Genomic DNA, 24,114 nt, shown 5'->3' on the forward strand with positions numbered 1-24,114 from the left:
AGATAATATATGAGAAGAAATATTTAATACTAATTTAACCACTAAGTGCTTTGTTAGAGATTATACTGAAAGCACCAAATTAACATGCAGAAATTCTGAGGAAGGACTAAACTTGTCAGCATTTAGACTAGCTTTCACAGCCCTAGCACTAAGTTCAGCTTCAGCCAGGAAAATATTGTGAGCCACCAAGCTCATCTGCTGCTCCTGATATTTCTGGAGAACTTCAAGAAGCTTCCTGTTTACTTACTCTTGGTTTAACTTATGTGCAGCTGAGAGAACCCATGAAGACCTGAACTAGGTATAAGACACAGAAAAAGGAAATTATATAGTCATGAACAAAAATGCCTTTTTTCTTCTCTTCTGTTGTCCAACTCCCCAGTGAAAAAAAGTTGAGCATTACTTTTCTCCTACCTTCATCTCCCCGGAAACAGTACCTTCTAATGACTTTTAAGGATGATAGCTAGGTCACCAACCAGTACCAACAGCAAAATACATGAGGCCATGTGAAACCACTAACACTTTGAAACTCAAGATTTCAATTAAGTTATACAAAAGAGAGAGTAAACTTCAAAACTTCCATCTTCTCATTTATATTAATTCCATAAAATCTGTAGTCTTATTCTTGAATAGCAAATAAGTGCTACCTACAGAACAGTTAACATTTATATAATCACTGTTTTTCTAATGTATTCATACAGGCATTGTAATTATCTACCGCTAGACAAGTTACACATTGAAAACATTGTAAATCTAATTGCTTGGTTTCAAAAATGTAATGAAGTTTGTAAAGAGTTTATTTCATTTTTCAGTTAAAGTATGAGGAAAGCATTCGAGAAAGGGACAACACAGAATGAGTGCTCTTCTGGCCTACTAAGAAGGTAAGCCAAAAAAAATATAATTGCATTAGTAAGACAGATATGGTATTTGACTTGTCCCATCTAATCTATCCTGTAACTAAGACAAGATAGAGGTCTGGTAATTAATTCAGTGTGAAAGCAAAGAGAAAACAAAAAAAAAAAACAAACCAAAAAAAATCCCAAATACCAACAAACAAACAAAAAACCCGCTGAAAACTGAACTCTAAAAACCAAACCACAAACAAATCAGCAAAAAACCAAAACCCACTACAATTGACCTAAAAAAAAAAAAACCAACAACATTGCAATGTATTTTATATAGCTTAGGATTACTTTTAACTATGCCTAACCAAGGTTTTAAATTGCTTCGCAGCAGAGTAGAGCTGGTGCTCACCTCTAAGGTCCGGAGCACGTGATGGTAACATGCACCCAGTCAAGCTGAACTGCTACACTGAAGAGCACTTTTTCAGCCATTCTGAAACTGCTCTCTCAGCTGTACTGAAAATAAGACTAAGATGGCTGCAGCGTTCACTCAAGCCAATCAGTGACAACTCAGCAGGAGGTAAAACATTTACACAGCAAAACACCTCTGTCTTTACCACACTGCAACAAACTGCAGAGGTGGAAGGGGTGGGTACCTGCAAGCAGAGGAGTGGTTTCTTTGACAGGCAGGAAGTTGTTAATGCACAGCTGCAGCACTGCAGCTTCCTAGCACCACTGGTGAAGGGAAAATCAAACTAAACCAAAAACGAGCAAGAGGCAGCCCTTCTAGGCCTGTGATCCAGGATTTGTGTCACATACTTCAAATCTCTCACAACTGCAAGGCAGTTCAGAATTCATGAATTCACGTCACACATTAACAGTCACGGATACAGAGCTGGATCACGCACAGAGCTGACAAACATTAGAGAATAGTTTTCAAGAGCAGGCTCACTTCAATGCTTCTTAAAAAAAACCCCAAAACCAAATCAAAACAACCAACTTAAGAAATTAATCTATAGCTTTGTACTGCTCCTACTGCTCCATCTACTTCAAAATAGTCTGTAGTATTAGTTGCCCAATAAAAATTTTACTTGGGGAGGAAAAAAGGATGTTTGCTTTATAAGAAAGCTAGCAAAAATCCCAAGAACATTCCAGAACTTCAATGCTTAGAGAAATCAAGTATCTAACTCCTTATGACTGCAATGCAGCTTGTTGTCCAAGTTTTTCGAAGAAGACCTGTATCTGAAATTACTTAAGGAATTTTGATGGAATTTCGTAACAGAGCAGTTCCTGAAGAACTGGTTTGAAAACCTATGGCGGGGAGAATGGGTTGTTAACCAAAGACACAAGTTTAACACAAATCCAATATAGGTTTCTCTCTACTATCTGTTAATGGTAATGAAAATAGTAATATTAATTATAATAATGTAACAAATAATAACCAATCACACACTCTCACAGAGGCAACACTGGATGAGTTCTGGAGGGAGCTCCTCTCTATCTGCCTCACTTCTCTTCTACATAATCCAAATTTGTCTATTTTAAAACAAAATACTTGCAAATGAGTCCATGGGGCAATTCCAAAGAAAATCAGTGTTGAATTATACCTAGCCTTTTAACAAAAAATATTTGTGATCCAAAATTAGCTCAACATAGTAAGTTGCTCCCCCCAAAAAAGTAGAAGAACATGCCCTCCAACCACTCCAATTATGAAAAGGTCTAGACTTATGTGACTGGGCATGTCTGTTACCAGCTGTAGCTAGTTATTTCAGCATTGATTAATCATGCCAGCAGTAGTTGTCTGATGCACTCATCAGCACTACAGCCAGTATTTCTAACTTAAAAAAAAGGTGAAACACATCATCTGGCTCTTCTTTTTGTCCTTGTATTACCATGACCTGCAGTACAAGAAAGGGCACATGCCACCTACGAGACAGCTCCACTGATTGTCTCTGATAGTATGGCACATCTTTAGAAAACTAAATGAAAATATACTTGAGATTCAAAAGACATATTTCTCAAAAAACAAACTTGTGAACATTGGAGAACAAATTCATTACAGCTAATTTGAAACAATCCGTTACAATGAAGCTTTTCTTCACCAACACCTTGTACTAAACTAAAAATCAAGTCTACAACCAAATAATAAAAAAAAAATTTATTATCTGATTATATACCCCACGTTGCTTACTCTGAGCACCATATATACCACACCATTAGCTTCTGGGAATTTACAATAACTTGTAAGATTCCAAAATTCAAACTTAAATATTCCATTTGTATAACAAATATACATCTACTTTGATTTCCCCAATAACAATGTTTTAAATAGAATTCTGTGTTTAGTATGTCTACAAAACTTGTATATCAAAATGTGAATTCTGACTTCAAGTTTCACTATTTCAAGAATATCACCAAAAACATAGGGACATTCTAACCCAGAATCCAAAAGTTGCGCTTCTACAACACCCTGTTTTATGTAACGCTGAGTCTTGGAGCGTGACATATGGATGACAATGACTTAAATAGGTTTGAACAGGCAAAACCAACAAGTTTGCAAAAAAATTTCACAGAACACTTTCCCTGAGCCAGAGAAAACAGAATCCATGTCACAGTCCTGTTGCTACAAATGTCTTGCTTTGTCAGAAAGCTTCAGGAACATGCAGAGGCCCTAATACATTAATACAGACACATGGATGCAAAAAATCTTACTGAATAGTAAGAAATCACATGCATTAACTTAAATGTCCAGTTCAATAGATCTCCATTGACACACAAAAGCGTGTTTAAGTGTGTTAAAAGTTACTATTCAAACTAATTTTAAAATAAAACCTGTTGTTTAAATAAACACAGACTTAGGAATGGAGTAAGTCCTCTGAAACTGCTTTAGCCCTAGAAATGTTAGACTGCACCCACACTAATGTGTAATTCTATACTAGCATGGGACTACAGTTTTTTCATTGCTATCTAACATGGCATTTATACAGACTCTCTTGTCAAAATCCCAAGAAAATAAAGCATTTTTATAAGACTGGAGAATGGAACTTAAACTTAACATGTTATGATAAGAACACCAAACAATCTTTAATCCTGCCCTCTTTTGATAATATGCCAAAACATTCCAATATCGTGTCAGTAAATTCAATTACTGGAGCCATAAATTAAAGCAAGGCTTCCATTTTCCCAATTTCTCATGGACATCAAACAAGAACCGCAAGAGAACGGTATCCTGTTGTTTCTCCAGGTATTGCCCTGTGTAAGTAACATCACCTTTGCACACACCTCTTATATACCATTACACAGAGCCACAGTTCATACCAGGGCTCCTTCCTGAAGGATCAAGGGCAGGCAGAAATTTCTGCCCATTCAGACAAGATTTTAAGCATTTAAACATAACAAGTGCAGGAGAAAACAACCAAAGCATGAATAGTTCCTTTTGCTCAAATTAAATGCTTAGAAACCACTTACCTATGTCTCATCCACAAATCCTTGTGTCCAAACCACATCCTATCCACTTTTCTCATTTACCCTCTTCCGTTATTGATCTTTTTGTTTTGTTATGTGCCGTTTTATATGTTAGTTAACATTAAGTAGAAAAAACAGTTCTTACATTGATGAAATTTAAAAGAAACTATTTGTACACAATTCAACTGCCGCCTCTAAATACTATCCACTGAAACCCTTTTTTATTCCTATTTTTGCACAGGCCAGTAGACTGATTTCAAGAAACATCTTGGCTCTCACTTGGGACATCACATATAAACACTACCTAAACTGCTGGGGGAAAAAAAAGAGCTCATAATCATGAGACACGGAGCACTGAAATTCAGAAAACAAAAGTCTGCACAACATTTAAGGACACCTCATTTTTCCAAGCTTCTTGATGATAGGACCAAAGCAGGAAATTTTCAGTGCATTGACTGAAGTTAGCAGGCATTTATATTAATATGTTTAACCCATTTCTGAAAAAACCAAAAAATTTGAATGCAACTTGTTTTAAAAAGGACCTTATGGAAACAGCAGCATGTTGGAGGCAAAGCTAAGAAGTAAAATGGCAGCTTTTGGATTGTTTGGTTGGCATTTTTCTTTTGAGGAAGGAGATATGAGGGATGTGGTTTTGTTCAGGAAATTGTTCGGGGGTTTTTTTAACATTACATTTGTTTACAGTACCATGAAATTGCAGATAATGCTTAAGACAACACAAAATGACAGTTGCTAAAATAATCTGTGTATTTATTTTGTCTCCCATATCCACAGCCATATAATAAAATCTGTGCATTGACTATGGAAGTTTACTTGAAAGCATTTTCAGAAACCAAACCTAGAAGAGGAAAACATTTTTCTGGTATTACAAAAATTCATGTTACCCACAGCAAAAGTACCTCTATTAGTTCAGGTAAATATTTCTTAAAAATACATTTTAAAGAAGTTCTTTGCACCCAGCCACCTAATTCCCTAAGTTCTCAAATGATTTGACGTTGGTTCATGAAAGAAGTAAGTGTTAGTAATTCCTATGTATAGTTTTTAAATAATTTGTAACAAGTACAGCTCAAAATATAACAAAAGTCATAGTTTACTTTCCAAAACATAAGTTTTCCCAGAAAAACATAAAAGGTATTTATACAACATACATACATTTACACAATATTGTGAATTCTTCTACTATGATGGGATGCAAACTGACCTACAATTGAAAATCAGGCAGTTATTTAGCATGGTATAGTTAGTACCATGCTCTCAGCTACACCTGCAAGAGAGTCTTTACTTCCCGAAAAAAACCTGAAAGATGGGGGGAGGGATGGAAAGGGGAGGGCAGACTGGCTGTTAAATGTACAGGCAATTAAAAAGATATACACCAGCAGTACTAAGCAAGATAAGGAGTGAGCAATGGAACTAGGGAATCCACATTTCTTACAAATTATAAATATTGTCTTGCTATTTCTTACTCAGGTTATCACTGGTTACTACACCAAGCAAGTGAACAGTGGACACTGGCCTATGTAATGACTGACAGCAAGTTATTCCCCCAAAATACCACTTAATTTCAAACCTCCCTCACTACCAACACTGGTAGCTTCTCCTCACTCCAGCTGTTTGTTTTCACAAAATTTGCAGGTATTAACTATTAATAATTATTAATTATTAATAATTATATTTGATGCTTACTACGCTTTATATTTACAGAAAACTAACAACTCTTCCAAGAACTACTAAAAACAACTATCAATCAATGTTCACATAAAACTGGACTACTGTGCTAGAGATGAGCAGCTTTCTTTTAAAATTGTTTGGGCTGTGGCACAATTTGAAATTTTTGCCACGTATCTGTATTGGAATTTTTCTTCTTAACCAGAAAAATAAACTCATTAGACTCATCTGTCCTCCTAGCAGAATTTTTAAGTGTCACTTTAATAACCTTATCCACACAAATATTTTAAAGTTTTATGCAAGCCTGAAACTTAGGCCTGCACGAAATGCTGAAGTTGCATGTAAGCCTCTGGTACAGGCTGGGGGGATAAACAGATGGTGAACAGCCCTGCTGAGAAGGTCTTGGGGGGTGCAGGTGGATCAGGGCTGGACATGACCCAGCAATGTGCACTTGCAGCCCAGAAAGCCAATTGTATCCTGGGCTACATCCAGAACAGCGTGGACAGCACAGTGAGGAAAGGGATGCTGCCCCTCTGCTCTGCTGAAACCCCACCTGCACTGCTCTGGAGTCCTCAGCACAAAAAGGACATGAACCAGTGAGTCCAAAGGTGGGCAACCAAGATGATTAGAGATGGATCACCTCTCCCAGGAAAAAATACTGAGAGAAGTGGGGTTGTTCAGTCTGGAAAAGAAAAGGCTCTGTAAATACCTTATGGGACCTTCAAGTGCTTATAAAAGGAGTACAAAAGAGCTCAAAAGAAACTATTTACAAGGTCATATAGTTATAGAACAAAAAGTAATGGATTCAAACTGAAATCCAGTAGGTTTATATTAGATATTAGGAAAAAAATCATTTTGTGTGAGAGTGGTGAGGCACCGTACTGTGAGGTGGTTAAATTGAATGCTTAAATTGGAATGCTTCACCCGTGTTAAGTTTTCAAGGTCAGGCTGGATGGGGCTCTGAGCAACCAGGTCTAGTGGAAGGTCTCCCTGCACGTTGCAGGGCAGCTGGGAGCAGATGAATTTTAAGGTCCCTTGCAACCCAAATCATTCTGTGATTATGATTCATTGTGCACTTAAAGCATTTTGGCTTTTTTAACACTATGTAATACAACACCAGGTGAAAGCATGAAATACAAAGCTATCCAGAAGTCACATGCAACTGAGAAATCTACTTTCTTTGGAACGCTTTTTGGCCTGTATATATTTCCAAAAGACAGTCAAGCAAGAACAGTGCTAAGAACTAGAGCATTCATTAAAACCAGAATATGCAATTTAAGACCAAAAAAAAATCCCCTTCCAAACTAACAAAACAGACTCCCCTTTCTGGATCACACTTTCACTGTTCACCACAGTAAAAAAATAATAATGCATTCTGAAGATCCAGTATTTAGATAACGAATATCAGTACTTTGTATCTACAACCAATGACACTCACTCTTATAGTCTAATCCGTAGACTAATACTGCACTTCAGTTAGATGTTTTCAAAACATACACACTGTACATATGAAATCAAGAATTTGACTACTATTACTATAAAAATACAAAAAAAAATTAGAAAAAGCTGAACATGAACAAAAAATGGAAAACATCTAAAAGCACTACCAGCAATACAAAAGCTTTTCAGGTAAATAAAAACTAAGACTCCCACAATGCCATGTGAAATTATTCTCTTAACAGGATAACCAGAAGTCAAAAGTGGACACAAACTATGTTCCAGATTCTCCTAACCCAAGTATTAAAAGTATTTTAAGTTACTTTCTTTGGTATCATCCAATAGGCTTTAGTATCTAAACCAAGACCAAAGTAGAGAAATTTTGAAATTAGGTATTACACAATTCATATCTAAACCATATTCACTGATTAAGACATTCTACAGCTAACTTGACAAAAAAAAAATTTAAAAAAGAATTTAACTTTCTGCTTTTAATGATCTGTCAAAAAAAAACCCAAACAAACAAACAAAAGAAAAAACAAAAAAAAACAACCCAAAAAAACTTGACACACAACAGCCCTATCTTACTCCCCATCCTGTATTTGGATAAGTCACTGCTGCTTGATAAACAGCTTCTTACAGTACAGTAGAACTAGAAGAACTTTTTCATGCAGTACACACAGCCCAGTGAGTAGAGCTGAAACACCAGGACTACAAGTATACATCATGAAAACAGCATTTATGCTAACCAGTTTACAAACCCCCACTTATTTTGTGTGAATAGATCAATTTCCCAGAGTAATGTCAGGTACTAGAGAAAACCAAGGAGACAAATGAGTTATGTTCTGCAAAAATAACATTAGATTTCATTGCATTTAAGAGCAGCATTAAATAAAATCATCAAGGAGGGGAAAAAAATCCCAGCTCCCCATACTCACATATCTTAATTTTGTAACTTACAACTTATTTTCATCATTTATTACCCCTTACGAAAACTGCAATGAACATGCGTCATTGCCGTAACTCCCAAAATAAAATCCATCACGTAAAGATGGAACCCATAATACAAAAAAACCCATCAACAACCCATAATACAAAAAACCCATCAAGTAGAATAAATAAGAAAGAAAAAAGCACTAGCATGCAAACTATTGAGTAAAAACATACTGGTTTAAAGGATCTTTTGGCCTTACTGCTTATATCCCATGAATGAACTTAACATTTTTGCCATACGCATAGTTTCTGACAATTAAGCTGAGATAAACCTAATAAATACTTACATCATTAAAACATCTAATGAAAACTAAATTATTTTTGCCTTATTTTGAAAACAAAATACAGTATTTGGCTTAGTCAGCTCCATTTCATGGTGAAAATTTTTTTAAGTTTGTAACAAGAAACACATGCAAATACAAGGAAAATGAAAATCTAATTACTAACAACAAATCAGTATTTTAGAATTCACTGAACACGTTAAACATTTCTGTTTGCACCGTATTCAGTAAATCAGTATTTAAACTTTGTTAACTAATAACTTTTATTAAGCTGTTCAGGCTCTCGCTTGGCTGGCAAAATCACCTTCCATGATGGTAGGAAAGCATATGCTTATGTGTTCTTGTCCCCAGGGGAAGGAATACTAAAGGAGCTTTTATAGAGAAATTCACACACCATAGTTAATGTTGGTTTTTTAAGTTTTGAAATGAGCATAATAAGACAAGCTACAGCTTATAAAGGTACAGGAAATGCGGCAAAAAAGATGTATCTATTAGAATCAGCATCTTCTTGAAAACAGACTTCAAATGGGGTAAAAGATAAATGGTTTCACAAAAAAGTCATCAAAATAACAATTTAAATTGATGCCCGTAATTATTGTTGAATCATTTTAGAAACAAATGGTACTGTGATTAGTTTTAAGTCTACACAACATCCAAAACACTTTCAGTATATCATTTCATACAACAAAATACAACACTGTTCCATATTACCACAGAAAACATCAGCTCAGCACTGCTACAGTTGGTAGAAAGGTTGCAGCTGATAAAAACATGGTTTACTCCAAGCAATGCACTAAGTTCTCCAAACTAAAAATGTAACAAGAATCCAAAATTATTAATATAATGCTCCCTCAATTATACACACATGGAAATTTAATTTGGTAGTTCTGAAGCATAAAAAATAATAATTGCTATATGTCAAGAATAACTAGTGGGTGCAGTTACCACGATTCATGAATTGCATAAATCCTCAAATTATTAACAAATTTATTTTGTAATTGGCCTGACAACAATCATTAGCCCCATTTCATAGATCTGAAACTGAGAAATTACCTGTCCAGGGTCACGTATCAAACAGCAGTGGTTTTTGTGTTTGGTTTCTTCTCTTCCAAGAAATTCTTAGTATCTGCAGCAACACTCTCCTTCATACCTTCCTGTAGGACTGCAAAAAATAGCACCTAATTAGAACATCACTTATTTTTTATATTGATAGCTGATGAGCATGTACAGATTTTATATTCAAATTTTTCATTCCACACTTAAGCAGAGATTAAGAACATTCTTCACTCTTCTGCTTTTGAAAATATGAACCTACTATGAACTGTAACAAGTGCAAGCATATATTTTAACTTGCAAAAGAGAAACAAATAGTATGCTTATAAAATATTCTCATCTTGCAGAATTAAGTTCTAATAACCTTGCTTATAATAATGCTGCATTTTCTTGTATCGTTTGGGATATTAAGCAAGCATATCCATTAACATGCTCTTACATCCACTGGTTAGCATAGCAAATATCTAGAGGCATAAGTGATGTTTTTCTGTGACTGAAGCCTGCATTTTTAAGCTCACTGACTGGTTCCTAGAATAGCAGAGCTGTTCACCCCTTTATTTTAAGCAGGTACTTTTCCATCAACATTTCCATCCAACTTTTCCACTAGTCATGTGACACTACTTAGAATGATTTCAAGATTATTGTTAAGTAACAAAATATCTTACTATCAGCATTTCCACTGAACATCTGCCAACGACTGCGAAATCCAGAAACATGGATTTGCTAGAAGAACAAACTACTCCAGGGCAGAGCGACACCAGGCCTCAGAATTAAAGAAAAAAGCACTTAACTTAGAAAAGTTTGGATATTTAAAATATTTAACCTTAAGGAAGAGAAGAGGTTCGAATGTACCTTCTTTACTTAGCACATGGCTTAAACTCTTTTGCCATGTTTTGATGTGGGCGGCCATGACACCTCGAGGAGGCGCTTGGGCCTTGTTTACTGGTGACACCACACGAGTAAGCACAATTCAACCTTCTCGGTTCCCATATAAAAACTGTTTGGTTTCCAAGAAACAAGCATACCCATAAAGTACAAAAATTGTGCCCTGGTGCCTGCCAGTGTAAAAACACCACCAGTACTTTCCCCTCGTTGCGTCCACAGTCCATGCGCTGCGATGTCCCACGCCCGCCGTGCCGGTGCGGCCCTTCCCGGCGGCGCCCAGCACCAACCACCCAGGCCAAGCCAGCCCATTTCCGGCAGGGAGCAAGGAAACGCTCTCGAGGCGCCGGACGCGCCCCTGTCCCACCCAAACACTCGTCCTCACCTCGCCTCGCCTCGCCCAGGCCGCGTGAGGCGGGTCGCACCCATGCGGGTGCCCGCTGCTCCCGGTGCGCGCCCCCGTCAGACCCACCTGTGCCCGCGCCGCCACCGCCGCCGCCAACGCGCGAAAGCAACGGGGACGCGCACGCGCGCCACCGCCGCTGCACTGGAGCCGGGTCACGTGCTCCCATGCATGCGCGTGTACAGCGCTGCAGCTTTCCGGCGCATGCGCGCTGTTGCTGCAGCCGCTGCAGCCGCCGCCGCCGCCGCCGCGCGGAGCAGCGAGCACGGCCGCCGCTGTGCCGTGCCGTGCGCTGCCCTACCCGCCCGGCCCCCGCGCCCCGAGCGCGCCCTGCCGTACCTGCGGCCTCACGTCCCGCGGCAGCTCCAGCCCGAGCAGCCGCCGCCGCCGCCGCTGCTGCTGCTGCCGCCGCCGCTGTGGATTCAAACTCGCAACGCGCTCCAGGCACAAACACCACCTCCCCCCGTCGCACACGCCGGGCCGCTATGCAAATGAACCCTGTGTCTCCTCCCCTCGCTCAGTTGTCCCCGCCCCCTCCGTGGGCACAGGGGCCGGCAGTGGGGGGCTGCTCCGGAACCGGCCAATCGCAGGGCCGGCCATCTTAGTGGCATGCAAATAAGCCTCCGTGATATTTAAATGAGCAGTGGCCCCGCCCCTTGGCGCGCAGCCGTGCAAGGGTAGGCGCATTAAGCGCCGGGGCGCGCTGCGGCCGCTGCCGCTAGGGGGCGCCATGGAGCTCCGAAGGGCGGTGCCGGGAGCAGCCGGCCCAACCCCCCTTCCTTCCTCCCTCTCTTCCCTCTCGCAGCTTCCCGCCACAGGAGCTGCAGGCTACGTGGCCCTGCAGCCTCTGTGACACCTTCGAAAGCCCGCCTGCAATCCGCCAGGCTGCTTTATCAGTGACCTGCAATGCTCGCTGCTCGTCCCTTATCACATCTCGTGTCCCGCCTCTGAGCTAGGGCTGTGCCTGACCAAAGCCCAAGAGGTTTGGAGTTGTTTGATAACGCGCGTTGAGGTTCAAGAGTGCCAAGAAACCTAAGGGTGCCTGTTGGCTCTGCTTTTAGGTGAAGCTGAAGCACATGGGTTATCCTGGGTAAGCTTCAGGTCAAAACTACAAGTTCCCCATCCACCCTCCATTTCTGCCTCAGGCACGGGGGAGAAAAACACACGGCCTGCTTTGACATGAGCTAGAACAGTGTGTTCTTTGTACAGCCCAAGGCAGAACTGAGCAGCAGGTGGTCTGTGCCAGGAGGCATGGGTCAGGTCTAGACCCATGGCTGTGCCCATAGAAGAGCATGTGTAGACTTCTCGGCAGAAGTACCAGTCATCTACTAAGTTGGTAGCGGAGAATCATGTTCTTTCTCTGAGGCAAAGAAAGGTCCCATTCTTCCTGAACCGAAGGTGTGAAAAACAAAATTTTTATTTGTTTTCTTGGAAATTAAGCTAAATATGGATAAAACTTCTGTCTGTCATATATGGACCAGGCTGGGCAATAGGTTTCTCTGTGCACATATGTTGTGAAACAGTATCTGTGACACAGCCATTGTAAGAGTCTTGTCAGGTGTGCTTGGTGGATGGGCTAAGGAAACTTTCCTGTGTGACTGTCTAGGAACCACTCTGGCTGTCACATTCGCACCACCAAAGCTGGGACTGAAGCTGCTTCACACTCGCGGCTCCAGCAACCGATGGGTGATCCCCTTGACTCCCTACCCTCCCCACACTCTCACAGTCAGACCACCTTTCCTTACTGGTTTGACCCCAGGCTTCCCATAGCAGAGTCTCCAATATCTGGATCCTTAAAATAATAAAATTGCAGTGCAGCAACAGAATCAGAGCTGAGGTTGGTGCCTTGGAGGGAGGAAGGATCCTGAATAAAGGAAGCCCTGGGCTTTTACACCCTCCCATTCTATGCACACTATAGTCTGAGGTGTTCCAGCTGAGTCGTTGGCTCCTGCCGTGTCTCTGAGTCTCTGAGTGTCCCGATCACATGGCCAATGCCACAGGCCCTTTGCCTCCATTGTTGTGCAAAGGGTTGCCACCGGTTCACAGTCTCTTGCTTCTCTGGAGCTCCTGCCCCCCAGAGCTCAATCTGCAGCTGCACTGCAGCTACACGCTGAGCTACCTGCACTGAAGGTATTCCTCAACAGATTGAGGGGCAGTGGTTTAGGGTTCCGCCATTTCCAGTGGTTTTCCTGATCTCTCTGCTACATGTTTCCATTGCACAGCCAAGATGGAACAAGAAATGTACACGTGCCCATAAATTTGCAAACACATCTGCAAGAGGGCTTTAAGAAGGGGTACTAGCCTGGAACTTGAACTGCTGAAATGGGAACATGCGTCTTTCTCAGCTGTATTTGCTACAGGCATGACGATTTCTAAGAGGAAGTGTGACAGAAACCTGTAACCATAATGTCTTAAACTTCCATTGTTGAACTACAGTGCCATGGTGAAATGTTTTGTCTTGAAAAAGGGATACATGAATTTGAAGTTGAGCCTTCTGAGCTTTTGTGTACAGTCAGAGGACAAGATTTTTCAGAAAGAAGAGGCCAGAACTACCCATAAGTTGGCAGTTCCTAGCCATGCCTATTGTTTAACTTGTAAATTCATTTCTGGAGAGCACTTTTGCAGGGTCCTTGCATATAAGTCCTTTGGGAGTCAATCAGGATTGAATGCTTTTTGGCTAAAAGGTGAGTTTCCAGAAAACTGTGAATCTTTTCAATCTCTATAATCTCTTTGAATAACGACTGGCGTTATTCCAAACTCAATTTAGTATAGAAGCCATTACAGCAATGTAGTTTTGTTCAATGCAGTACAATTAACGTAGCAAAGGGAGAGTTAAGAACAAGAGCTGGCACCAGTCTCTTCTCTCTGGAAACCAGTGACAGGACCTGAGGGAATGGCATGAAGAGGAGTCAGGGGAGTTGTATTAATGTAGTGTTATAGCAAATTAGTGCCCTGCTATGGCATTTCAGCCACCAGCAGTGGTAGTAGGACTGTATCCTTAAATTTGAAGAAAAGATAATATTTGAATTACAAGATTAGGAATTTGAGGAAATGAAATTCCAGATTTTTGACAACCACTCTTCCTATGACTGGTCATAAATTTGAAAAAGCTGTAGTATCAGTTTATATTGCTTGGCATCTTTGCAAGAAGAAGGTTAAAATAAAAAAAAATTCAGAGAACCAAAACTTCATCAACTTGTCTCTATTTGCAAAATGTGAGGGTTTTGCTGTAAAAAGAATGTGCAAAGCAAACAGTACGCTGGAATTAAATTACGAGATACAAGATTTTAACACCACAAAAAAGTAGCTATCAATCTAGTTTCCTGTCTGATTACTCTGTTAATGTGTTCAAGCATTGTAATGATAAACATAGAGAAAAAAATATATTCCAATGGACTTTACAAAAATAATGTTAAAAATTAGGCATCTTACGTGCAACAGAGAATTCTTGATTTCAATTCTTCAATGAACTTAAGGCTTAAAATCTGCATACACTATTTAATTTTCTTATTTCCAGGTAGTGTTATAGGACAGTTTCCAACCTATGAATATCACTAGAAATCTGATTACATTGTCCTTCTTTCTGTATGTCAGATTGTGGTAGAAGTGTGATATTAACACCATGAATATTTTCAAAATATTAACTCTCCCCATATGATTTAGTAGTTGCTAATGGAGACATTGCAGGGTCACAGTGGAAATGCTAAAAGGAAGAAAGGAAAGTGATGCATGAAAAAAGGTACAATTCTCAGTATGAAAATATACTTTTTATATAAAGGTAATCACTGACTTTTAATAAAAACAAAAGATGATCGTAAGAAACATTTAGCAAGAGGGAAAAAGTAATTTTATTTCCAGTAATTTTGAATAAATACTGGAGAAACTTAAAGACCTCACTTTGCTAAATGGATGACACTTTTGAGCCAGTAAGATTCACATTATTTGTTTTTTGGTTAATCGCTAGAGTAGTCAGTATTTCTTACATATTAATTGCCCAACAGGATGGAATGATTAAAACTTATCTGATTACAAACAATCCCTACACAGGTCTAAAGAAACACCATAATACCAGAAAGCAATTTCACTAACAGATACATTTTTGGTAAGAAAAAATAAATCCTTATCCGACAACCCGATCTGTGATTTGGCACTGTTACGCTAATGGTTCAACTTGCTGATCATAGAGGTCTTTTCCAACATTAACATTTCTCTGATTTCAGTCTTCAAGAATTTCACTGTGAAGGCTTAAAATGTTACTGGTATAGTAACTGCACGTTAACTTTCTGGTGAAGAAAACCAGAAAGCTTTTAAAATTCCTTTTTCATACAAGGGCACTTTTTTTTTAATACAAACTTTAAGTACATCTATGAATTTATGTTAAGACATTTTATAAATCTTTTAAATATATTAACTTTACAGTATAAGAACAAAGAGCAGTAACATGGAGAATATAACCAAAATACTTGAGGAAAGTTTCCTGCAATGAATTAAAGCTAGTTAAGGCATTGGCACTTAGGTTCACAGATTAAGTACCTTCCTGTAACGTGAATTTTGTAAAATGTGCTGTTATTATCTATTATCTTTATGGCTAGTAAGAGGATTTGGGGAAAATTCCTAAGTCTTCTCTATTCCTCTTGGATTTTATGTTAGTTTTTAAAAATAAATTTTACTAATCATGAAATAAATATTCTCCTGTTCAGCTGTTTTTGATTAAACTTACTTTGTTGTGAGTTTGGTGTAGTAACTAACTAATATATTTGCTGAGCAGACATATTTAGTTTAAACACCTATCAGTCATTTTTCCTATGGAGTTGTCCTCTCTCACTTTGCTACGTTCCACCACGACCTTAACAAATTACGTCTAACTTAATTTCTGGTTTTAATAAGAAAATCTTATTTTATAGAAGTGATATTTGTATAGTTCAGTGGTAAGTACAAAGTCCAATTAATGACAAAGCCATGCTTTTACAGCTTTTTAAATTTGTTCTACTAAACTATCAGTATTTTGAGATACAGGCAAGTATCTGTCAATTTTTATGCTAAACATCTAATAAAGAGTCTATCAGACTTTGATAGAAAAACTGATTTTAACAAAATGTGATGTGATTGACAGCTGGAATCTATTAAATGAACATCCTTTCCAAAAGAATCCAAAAATAAAGTCAATTCTGAGCACCAATCAGGTACATTTTTTAGAAGGAATTGCTTGTCTCCTACTGTCTCATTTGATATGAGAAACTTGGGAAACCAAGTTGTAAAACCAGTACCTAATATACAGGATATAATTGCTAGAAGTATTCATTTGGCCATGAAATAAGCTGGTTGCCATTAAGTGTGTTGACTGAAACTTAGTTCCTGAACACAATTTTCTTTCCACTACTTCATCAGGAAAATTGCTCTTGGAATAGCTTGGTTTGGAAGATGTCTTTCTCCCTCTAAAAATGCAAAGTAATACAAAGTAGTCAGGTAAAGGAGCATTGTTATTGCAGTACAAGTTGTGAAATTGGTACTCAGTTTTTGCTCCCATTGTACTTCTCAGATGCAGGATGCTTTATCGTTAGACTACACAGTTTTCTGAACATGTGTCTCATTAAGTTTTATCCAATATAAGTGTTTTTAGAATTGGGTAAAGAAATGTAAAGAATATTTTATATGATTCCTCCTTGGAAATACATTTTGACCTGTTAGAAGGAATCTGCCTGAACATGTCTGGAATGTAATGCACACTGGATGTTTTCAGTAAATAAACTGATAATCTTATCTGCAAATCATCTGAAATGTGTGGGTTGATTTTTGTCTATCCTAACATAGTCTAAAAAAATGAAAAATAAATGAAAAAACACTGACCTTGAATGCTGAGCAAAGGAAATATAGTGGTAAAAAGGCTTACCCTCAGGGCGAATCATTCTTCTCTCAGTTTCTTATTCTCAGCTCAAGCCTTAGGCTTTTTTCAATGTCATACCTGCTTTAGATCCTTCTAGAAAGTGGAAGACTCATGGGTTAATTAATTAAAGTGGTATGTCTCAATAAATTATGTGAATCTGGAGGAACTTGCCAGTGAAGAATCAGATGCAGAGTGATTTAGTAACAACTTTGAGAGGTAAAATATTTGGGCTTAGCAGCAGTGAACTTTTCAAGATGATGTTAATTACATAATAACTGGGACTTAGGGTATCTCATTATCTCAATTGTATTTTAAAATGTCTCCTTTTTTTTCTTCCATTCCAGTATGATCAACCTTCTACAGACTTGCTGGAGACTTTGTAAATAAAAAATTGGCTGACATATGAATGGTGGAATGTAAGAACAAGCTTATTTGGATTTATTTGCTTATAATTATCAGTTTTGTTACTTCTGTATTTCCAGCATGGATTGAATTTTCTCCACGATGTCTTAAAGCAGAAATGAAGGATAACTTAAATGTCACTGTATTTGTACAAACCAAAAAAAGCAATCATGTTTCTAAAAAAAAAACCCATCAAGTTTTGGGTTTTGTCTGTATTAAGTTGGCCATAGTTTTTGCTAGAAGTCATTGTCTTCCTTTAAAACCTCTTCCTAATTGAAATTGTCTTCTGGTATTTTTTGGCCAGATTCTGAGTACTTTGTCATTACTTTCTCCTGTAGGGTTTTATTATGTGGTCAACAAAGATGAATATTTCTTGTATAAATATTGCTTAGATAATATCCAACCATTCTTCCAACACTGAGGCATGCAATTAACCAAAACACATAATATTCATTGGTACTGATTAAAGTCATCAACAAATGGAGGTGTCAGCACTGCTCATTGGCAGTTACCATGCTGTTACTTAATCATGCATTGAATTTCCATGACTTAGGAGAATGAGTTTGGATGATTTCTCCAGAACACTGGTGTACCTGGGGAAGTGAGAAAAGAAGGAAGGCAGGAAGGCAGGAAGGCAGGAAGGAAGGAAGGAAGGAAGGAAGGAAGGAAGGAAGGAAGGAAGGAGGGAAGGAGGGAAGGAAGGAAGGAGCCACTGATGAGAAAACCTACTTAGAATTTGGCTAAGAAGCTAACATGTCCATATAGAAAAAATCCTATTCCCTACAATACAGGATCCTGAAATCACAGACACTTTTGTCATTAAAATATACATTAATCCCACATTCTCCACAAAATACGTTTACAACATGAAAAAAAAAAGCCCCCCCCAAATTACTCCACTCCCTGGCAATGTCTAGTTCAAGTTTTGTACACTGCCTCTCCCATTTACTGTCATTATCTCTAATTCCTGCAGCCACATGTTGGACAACAAAACAGACTGTGGTGGCTTAGCCTTGTTTAACAACCAGCTGATCTCTCACTCCCCCTCTTCAACAGGACCAGTTGGAAAAAACAGGGTGGACAAGCTTAGGACGGTCAAGATAGACAGTGAAATCACTTACCAGTTACTACTACTGGGAAAACAAATTTGACTTGAGGAACATTTATTTTTTGCCCATTAGAATTGATATGGGGAATGAGCAGTACAAAAATTAAAACACCTTTTTGCCTTCCCTATCTCAGAATAGGAAGAGCCCAAAGTTGTTATTGCGTAATAAATAATGTATTTCCCTTTATTCTTTGCCTTTTGATAAAAATACTGAAATGTTAGTTCCTTTTCACACAAGTTGGTACAGGTTCTTGCTTTGTTTCTGTTTTTCTGCTCTATCTTGCAGATTGGAATTTTAATGTCTTCTTGACATAGCTCATCATTTAAGTCAAACTATTAATTATTAACATAATCATCTTTTTCAAATGTTGCTCATTTGTTTCAAAATGAGGTGAATAACTTAGAAAAATTCAAAACAAACATTATCTCATCATGCTCAGTTTCTTCATTATGATAGGGTAGAACCATATTTATAATGCAGTCTTTTCTGTGGGAAAAAAATCTCCCTGTTGGAGCTGGAGGAAGAGAAATGGCTCATGCAAAAACCCCATAGATAAATGGAAGATGTTATGCTGCCACTCACTTTAGGTTATAGTTTAATGGTTTAATGGTGAATGTGGTGGTGCTGGGTTAAAGATTGGACTTGATATTAGAGGTATTTTTCAACCTTAACACTTCTAGGATTCTGTGATTCAACAGCATGTTCTAAATGCTTATAATATCTTTGAGCAAATTCACGCTTTATTTTGTGTTTTCACCCAACTTTCAAATGCCAATGCTACTCTTTAGAATTTATTTTGAAAAAAAATTATGTTTTACTTTCAGTTGTAGTATATTAATACATTTATTAATACATATATTAATAAATGACTTTATGAAAACATTAAAATTTATTTCATTGAAAATACAGACTTTTAAAACTAATTAACACTCGTTGCGTGACCTCAGTTTATCTCTGTCTTTGTTTCTAAAGAGAAAACATACAAAGATCTCCAGAACTCCACACCCTAACCAGAACTAAACAGCCCACTTTCATGATGCTAGTGCTGAGTTGCCTGAAATTAGAGGCATGCAATATCTGGCAGTAACACTGTCAGATACCAAAATAAAAGTTTTTGTGTGATAGATGACAGAGAAGTAAATATATCACAACACTTACAATAACATACCTTCCACACAGTGTTTGATTAAAAACAGACTTGGACAACTATAGATATAATTGTCAGAAATACCACTTGAATATTTGATATATTTTGAAAGAATATATCTGTTAAATCCTGTTTGACTATTTAAATTTATTCAATTATCTTTCCTTTCTTTGCATTCTCCTCTTCATAATCATTCTTCCATTCCTGTCCCCAAGACTTGACCCACAAAAATATATTTTGAGATTGTATTGGAAACTGGTCACAAGTCACCATCAGGGGACAAAACTCTGATCAAAAGGAATGAAACCCTCAGGTAAATAGTCATCCCATTTCAGATCACTGAGGTTTTTAGGTGCATTTCTTTCCAGTCTTCTGTGTCGTTCTGCATTTTGTTCTAGTCTCCTGCTAATGTCCAGCCCATTTACTTCTGAGATGTGTCCACAAGGCACGTCTCTGTTTCACCTGCTCCGGCAACTCCAGGGTCTGGTATCTCTTTTGCCTTACTCTTTGCCAGTGTGTCCACGGTTTTCCACTTCTGCCAGACATGTGAAACTTTTCAGAGCTTCTCAGCTGAGGAAAAAGCAGGTTCATTCACAGTTTTGGTGACCCAACAGCAGAACCAGTGAGGAACTACGTAGCTACCAATTCACAAACCTGTAAGCTACAGCATTGGAGCAACAGCAGGAAACCAAAGTTGTTTTATATATATCCATCAAAACTGTAAGAACTGAAATTACCTTACAATTATACTGAAAAGGAGGTGAGGCTATTTATCCAGGAAAGCCACCTACATGTTGCAAAGGGGTCATAGGTTTGTGCTGCTTCAGATTTTGCTTGAATGAATAACTTTCTTGTGCTTTGCAGGCTTGTGTTTTTCTAAGTGGCCTTGCCCCCTCTAATTTTAAAGTGGCTTCTTCAAATTACTCAAAAGTAACATCCATTTGTAAGAAGAGTTTTGGGTTTCCCTTATACCATTCTGCTTCTTGCCAAGGATTAGCACCTTTTTTTTCTTATTATTTACTTGCAAATTCACTGGTGGAGTGGTAAGTGGTAAGAATAGTTTTCCTAGAAAAAGAAACCAAATGCTTTTAGGGATTTATTTCCCATTCCAGATGATCCCTTTGTGATGTCTCCTCTCTGGCCACACACAGGCGTGTGCATGCACATGTGCAAACGCTCTTCAACTCCCTTAAGTACCTTCAGAGAAAACGAATTCCGCCAAGGCATGGCATTCATGGAAATAACACGTCTGCCTGTTGGCTGAACCGTGACCACAGTGAGGTGCATTGGGTAGTGGAGCCCACCTGCAAGCCTGGGTTCTGCTTCTAGTGAACAAAACTATGAACAAGATATTCTCATTGTGCTTTTCAGAGCCGCGGCGTGGCCAGTGGTCCCATAACCGTGTAAGGCAGCGCAGGGAATGCGGCCTGGGCTATGGACACCAGCCTATGGACGGAGCCCCAGCGACCCACGGCCATGGCAGCCTCAGCGGGAACCATTCCCCGGCAACGAGCGAGGGACTCGGCGTTGCCTGGCAACCGGGGCTCGGGACATGAGGTGCTTCCGGCGTTCGGAACATGGCGGGAGTGTGGGGGGCCCCAACAGGGCAAGGAGCAGGAGCAAGGATGGGCTGAGGCGGAAGGGGCACAGCCAGTGTCTGTAGGAAGGTGCTGGGGTGCCAGGCCAGCATTGGCCTGGTGCTGTGGGATCTGGCTCTGGCCATCCCTGGGGATGGCTCCTGGCATGCACAGCTGCCCCTTCCTATCTGCTCTCCAGTGCCCCCCTCTCCAGTCCACACACAGGGCAAGCTGAGGGACTGCTGGAGTGTGAAAGGGCATTACAGACCATCCCTGCCCCAATTCTGGTTCTATGGTGGAGACTGAGATCAGAAGCAGCGCATTGGAGAGTATCACTCTCAGGCAGTGGAGTTGCTCTCTAAAATCTGGTCATTGTGGTTATACTTTCATCAGTAGCATTAGTAATGCAGGTAGGTAAAGTACAGTTCCCTAAATCAGAATGTGTTTACAGAGACTTGCTGAGATCTAGACTTTGCATCCCAAAAAAAGAGGTCACAAAGTGAGAGAGGTCCAGAGGAAACTAATGGAGAAAGCAAGATGTTTGCATAACGATAGTTAACTTTTTGGGTTTTCTGTTCTAGATGTTCTGAAAATTCATGACCTGCTCATGCCAAATGAGTAGAGTGGCTAAGACAAAAAATATGCAATACAAGGGTAAATATTTATGCATGCATGTGATGTGTCCCCAGCCAAACTGGGACACCCCAATTACAATTTTATGCAAGGTTCTCTAATCACTAACACAACACTACTAATTGCTAATCATAGTAAAAGTCTGCAAAGCAACTCTACTTCTGCAGCATTGTGGCTGCTTGCCTGTTGAGTCACACATCAGTTTGGTACAGTTACTTACAGGTAAGTAGGCTGAAAGAGTTGGGGATGTTCATCCTGGAGAAGAAAAAGCTCCAGGAAGATCATATTGCAGCCTTCCAGTTCCTAAAGGGGGCCTACAGGAAAGGTGTTGTGATAGAACAAAGTGTAATGGTTTCAACCTGAAGGAAGGTTAATTGACATTAGATATAAGGAACCCGTTTTTTATGGTGAGGGTAGAACAGGTTGCCCAGAGAGGTGGTAGGTGTCCTGTCCTTGGAAACATTCATGGTCAGGTTGGATGGGGCCCTGAGAAGCCTGATCAATTTGAAAGTGTCTTTGGTTATTGCAGCAGGTTGAACTAGATGGCCTTTAAAAGTCCCTTCCAACAAAAACCATTCTGTGACCCAAAGATAAATAAAAATGTATCGACTTTGGATATTCTTGAGTTTTATTCTACTCCAGGCATTAAACTTGTGTCTCTTGCATCCACAAGAGAAACCAATTCTGAGCTTTTTTTTTTTCTTACTATCAAACTCTGCAATGGAAAAGAATTTTTTAATTGTTTTGTTAAAATCCCTACATGTCAAGCTGAATTTCTGGTACTAGACCTATTCTACTGGACTTCTGTTTAGCATTTTAGAATTGCCCTTTTAGTATCAACTTTCCTACTGTCTGTGAAGTGGGTACATTAAGGAGCAGCTGATGAGGAGCCAGTCTAGAAGCAAGTAAGTAGGCAGATTCACTGCCATAGTCTAAAAGTAAATTTGTGAAGTCCCAGATGTAGTGCTCCCTCACTCCCCAGTTCCTGTACCGCAAAAAAACACTACTACCACAAGTTCTTCAGCCACCAGAATTCTACTGGAAGTACAAATCACTGTGACTACAGGTTCTTTTTACGATTCATGAGCACACTTCATGAGCATTTCTGAAGTGTAGAATTTTATTTCTGGTTCCTAGTTAATGTGATAAAATGCCCAGCCTTTCTGTCTCCCTCTTTATTACTGTCACTAGCACACATTGGTCAAATTATGGTCTTCTGCATTAGAAAAAATGTATGCTCCTCTTTATCAGATAAATGGAAGAGAGTAATTCCATCCATAAAGAGACCTTACTTTACACTCACCTTGAATTTAAGTTGAAAACATGTTTAATATCAAGCACAGAACAGTAATACTTTTATAGTCAACTGTGCTATTGAAAGCACCATATTTTATTTCATGTATCCAGCTATTGCATGTGCCCTCGTTTGCTATTTAGCAATGCTAAACAATTACATATGAAGGTGAGGGTTTCCTCTGCCCCACGCTTTACCGTATTTATTGATATATGGATTTGTTAATATACAATTCTGAATTTGTAAATGATGCCATAAACTTTGGAGCAGTGAGGCCCCAAAACCCATAAACAGAGTAATGAGAAAGCAGGACTGTAGAGCTTTACACCTTTTGTTATCTGACATTTGCACAATCAATAAAACATTTTAGGAATAAACAGGCTATGGATCCCTGACTCAGGAAGCTTCAGGCTGACTCAAATTCTTCTTGTCTCATTTTCCATCACCCACAGCTCACACACTGCTGGTGCAGTGTGCTGCCTCCCCTCACTTTGGCACCCAAGATCAGATCACTCATGCCTGTCTGCCATGTGGTGAATTAGAAGTGACAGAGCCATTACTCCATAAGGAGTAATGCCAGGCCATGTCCATAATACACATCTCTCAGTGTGCTCTTCTTCCCAAAAGCAGATTCCCTGGCTGCAGCCTGGGATGTAACTTGTCCCTTCCCTATTGAGGGGAACTTGGCACAGGACAAAATGTAGATCTTCTTTGAACTGGAGGGTTTATTGCAGCTGGACTTCAGAAGCTGAGATGCCGATGCTTGAGGAAAACAGTCAGCTGCTGGAGGTTTCAACTAAAGCTGCCATACTGTGCACTAAGACAATCAGCAATGATGTCATAGTTTCTGAGCATCCTAGGCAGGGTTGCTCTACTTAAAGAATTAAAAGCTGGTTTTACTGTTCAGCTGCAAAATAAATAGGTGATTTCTCAGGGACATATAACTAAAGTAACTGCCTTTCATTCATGTGAAAAGTAACAGTCATCCTTGTTTATATTAACTCATAATGTCATTGTATGTTTTGTAAATGC

General features: G+C 39.1%; 1 protein-coding gene across 11 annotated transcripts in view; it reads right to left on the reverse strand.

The window, feature by feature from the left end:
* The window catches only part of ATF7IP (activating transcription factor 7 interacting protein), an 82,605-nt gene extending 70,964 nt beyond the window's left edge, over positions 1-11,641 (reverse strand). For 4 of the 11 annotated variants that reach the window (XM_071423087.1, XM_071423088.1, XM_071423078.1 and 1 more), the window contains exons 1-2: positions 11,376-11,636; positions 9,752-9,860 (exon numbers count right to left, since the gene is read on the reverse strand). The gene's annotated coding sequence lies outside the window, so the exon portion shown is untranslated. Of the gene's footprint in view, positions 1-9,751; positions 9,861-10,416; positions 10,508-11,018; positions 11,234-11,375 lie in introns of those variants that run through there. The other 7 variants (XM_071423092.1, XM_071423091.1, XM_071423081.1 and 4 more) reach the window with 5 other exon arrangements.
* Between the last annotated feature and the right edge of the window lie 12,473 nt (positions 11,642-24,114).

The sequence above is a fragment of the Agelaius tricolor genome, unplaced genomic scaffold (genome assembly GCF_023055355.1).
Source record: "Agelaius tricolor isolate 1412-34295 unplaced genomic scaffold, bAgeTri1.0.p SCAF_3, whole genome shotgun sequence".
In the NCBI taxonomy this organism is placed as follows: Eukaryota; Metazoa; Chordata; class Aves; order Passeriformes; family Icteridae; genus Agelaius; species Agelaius tricolor.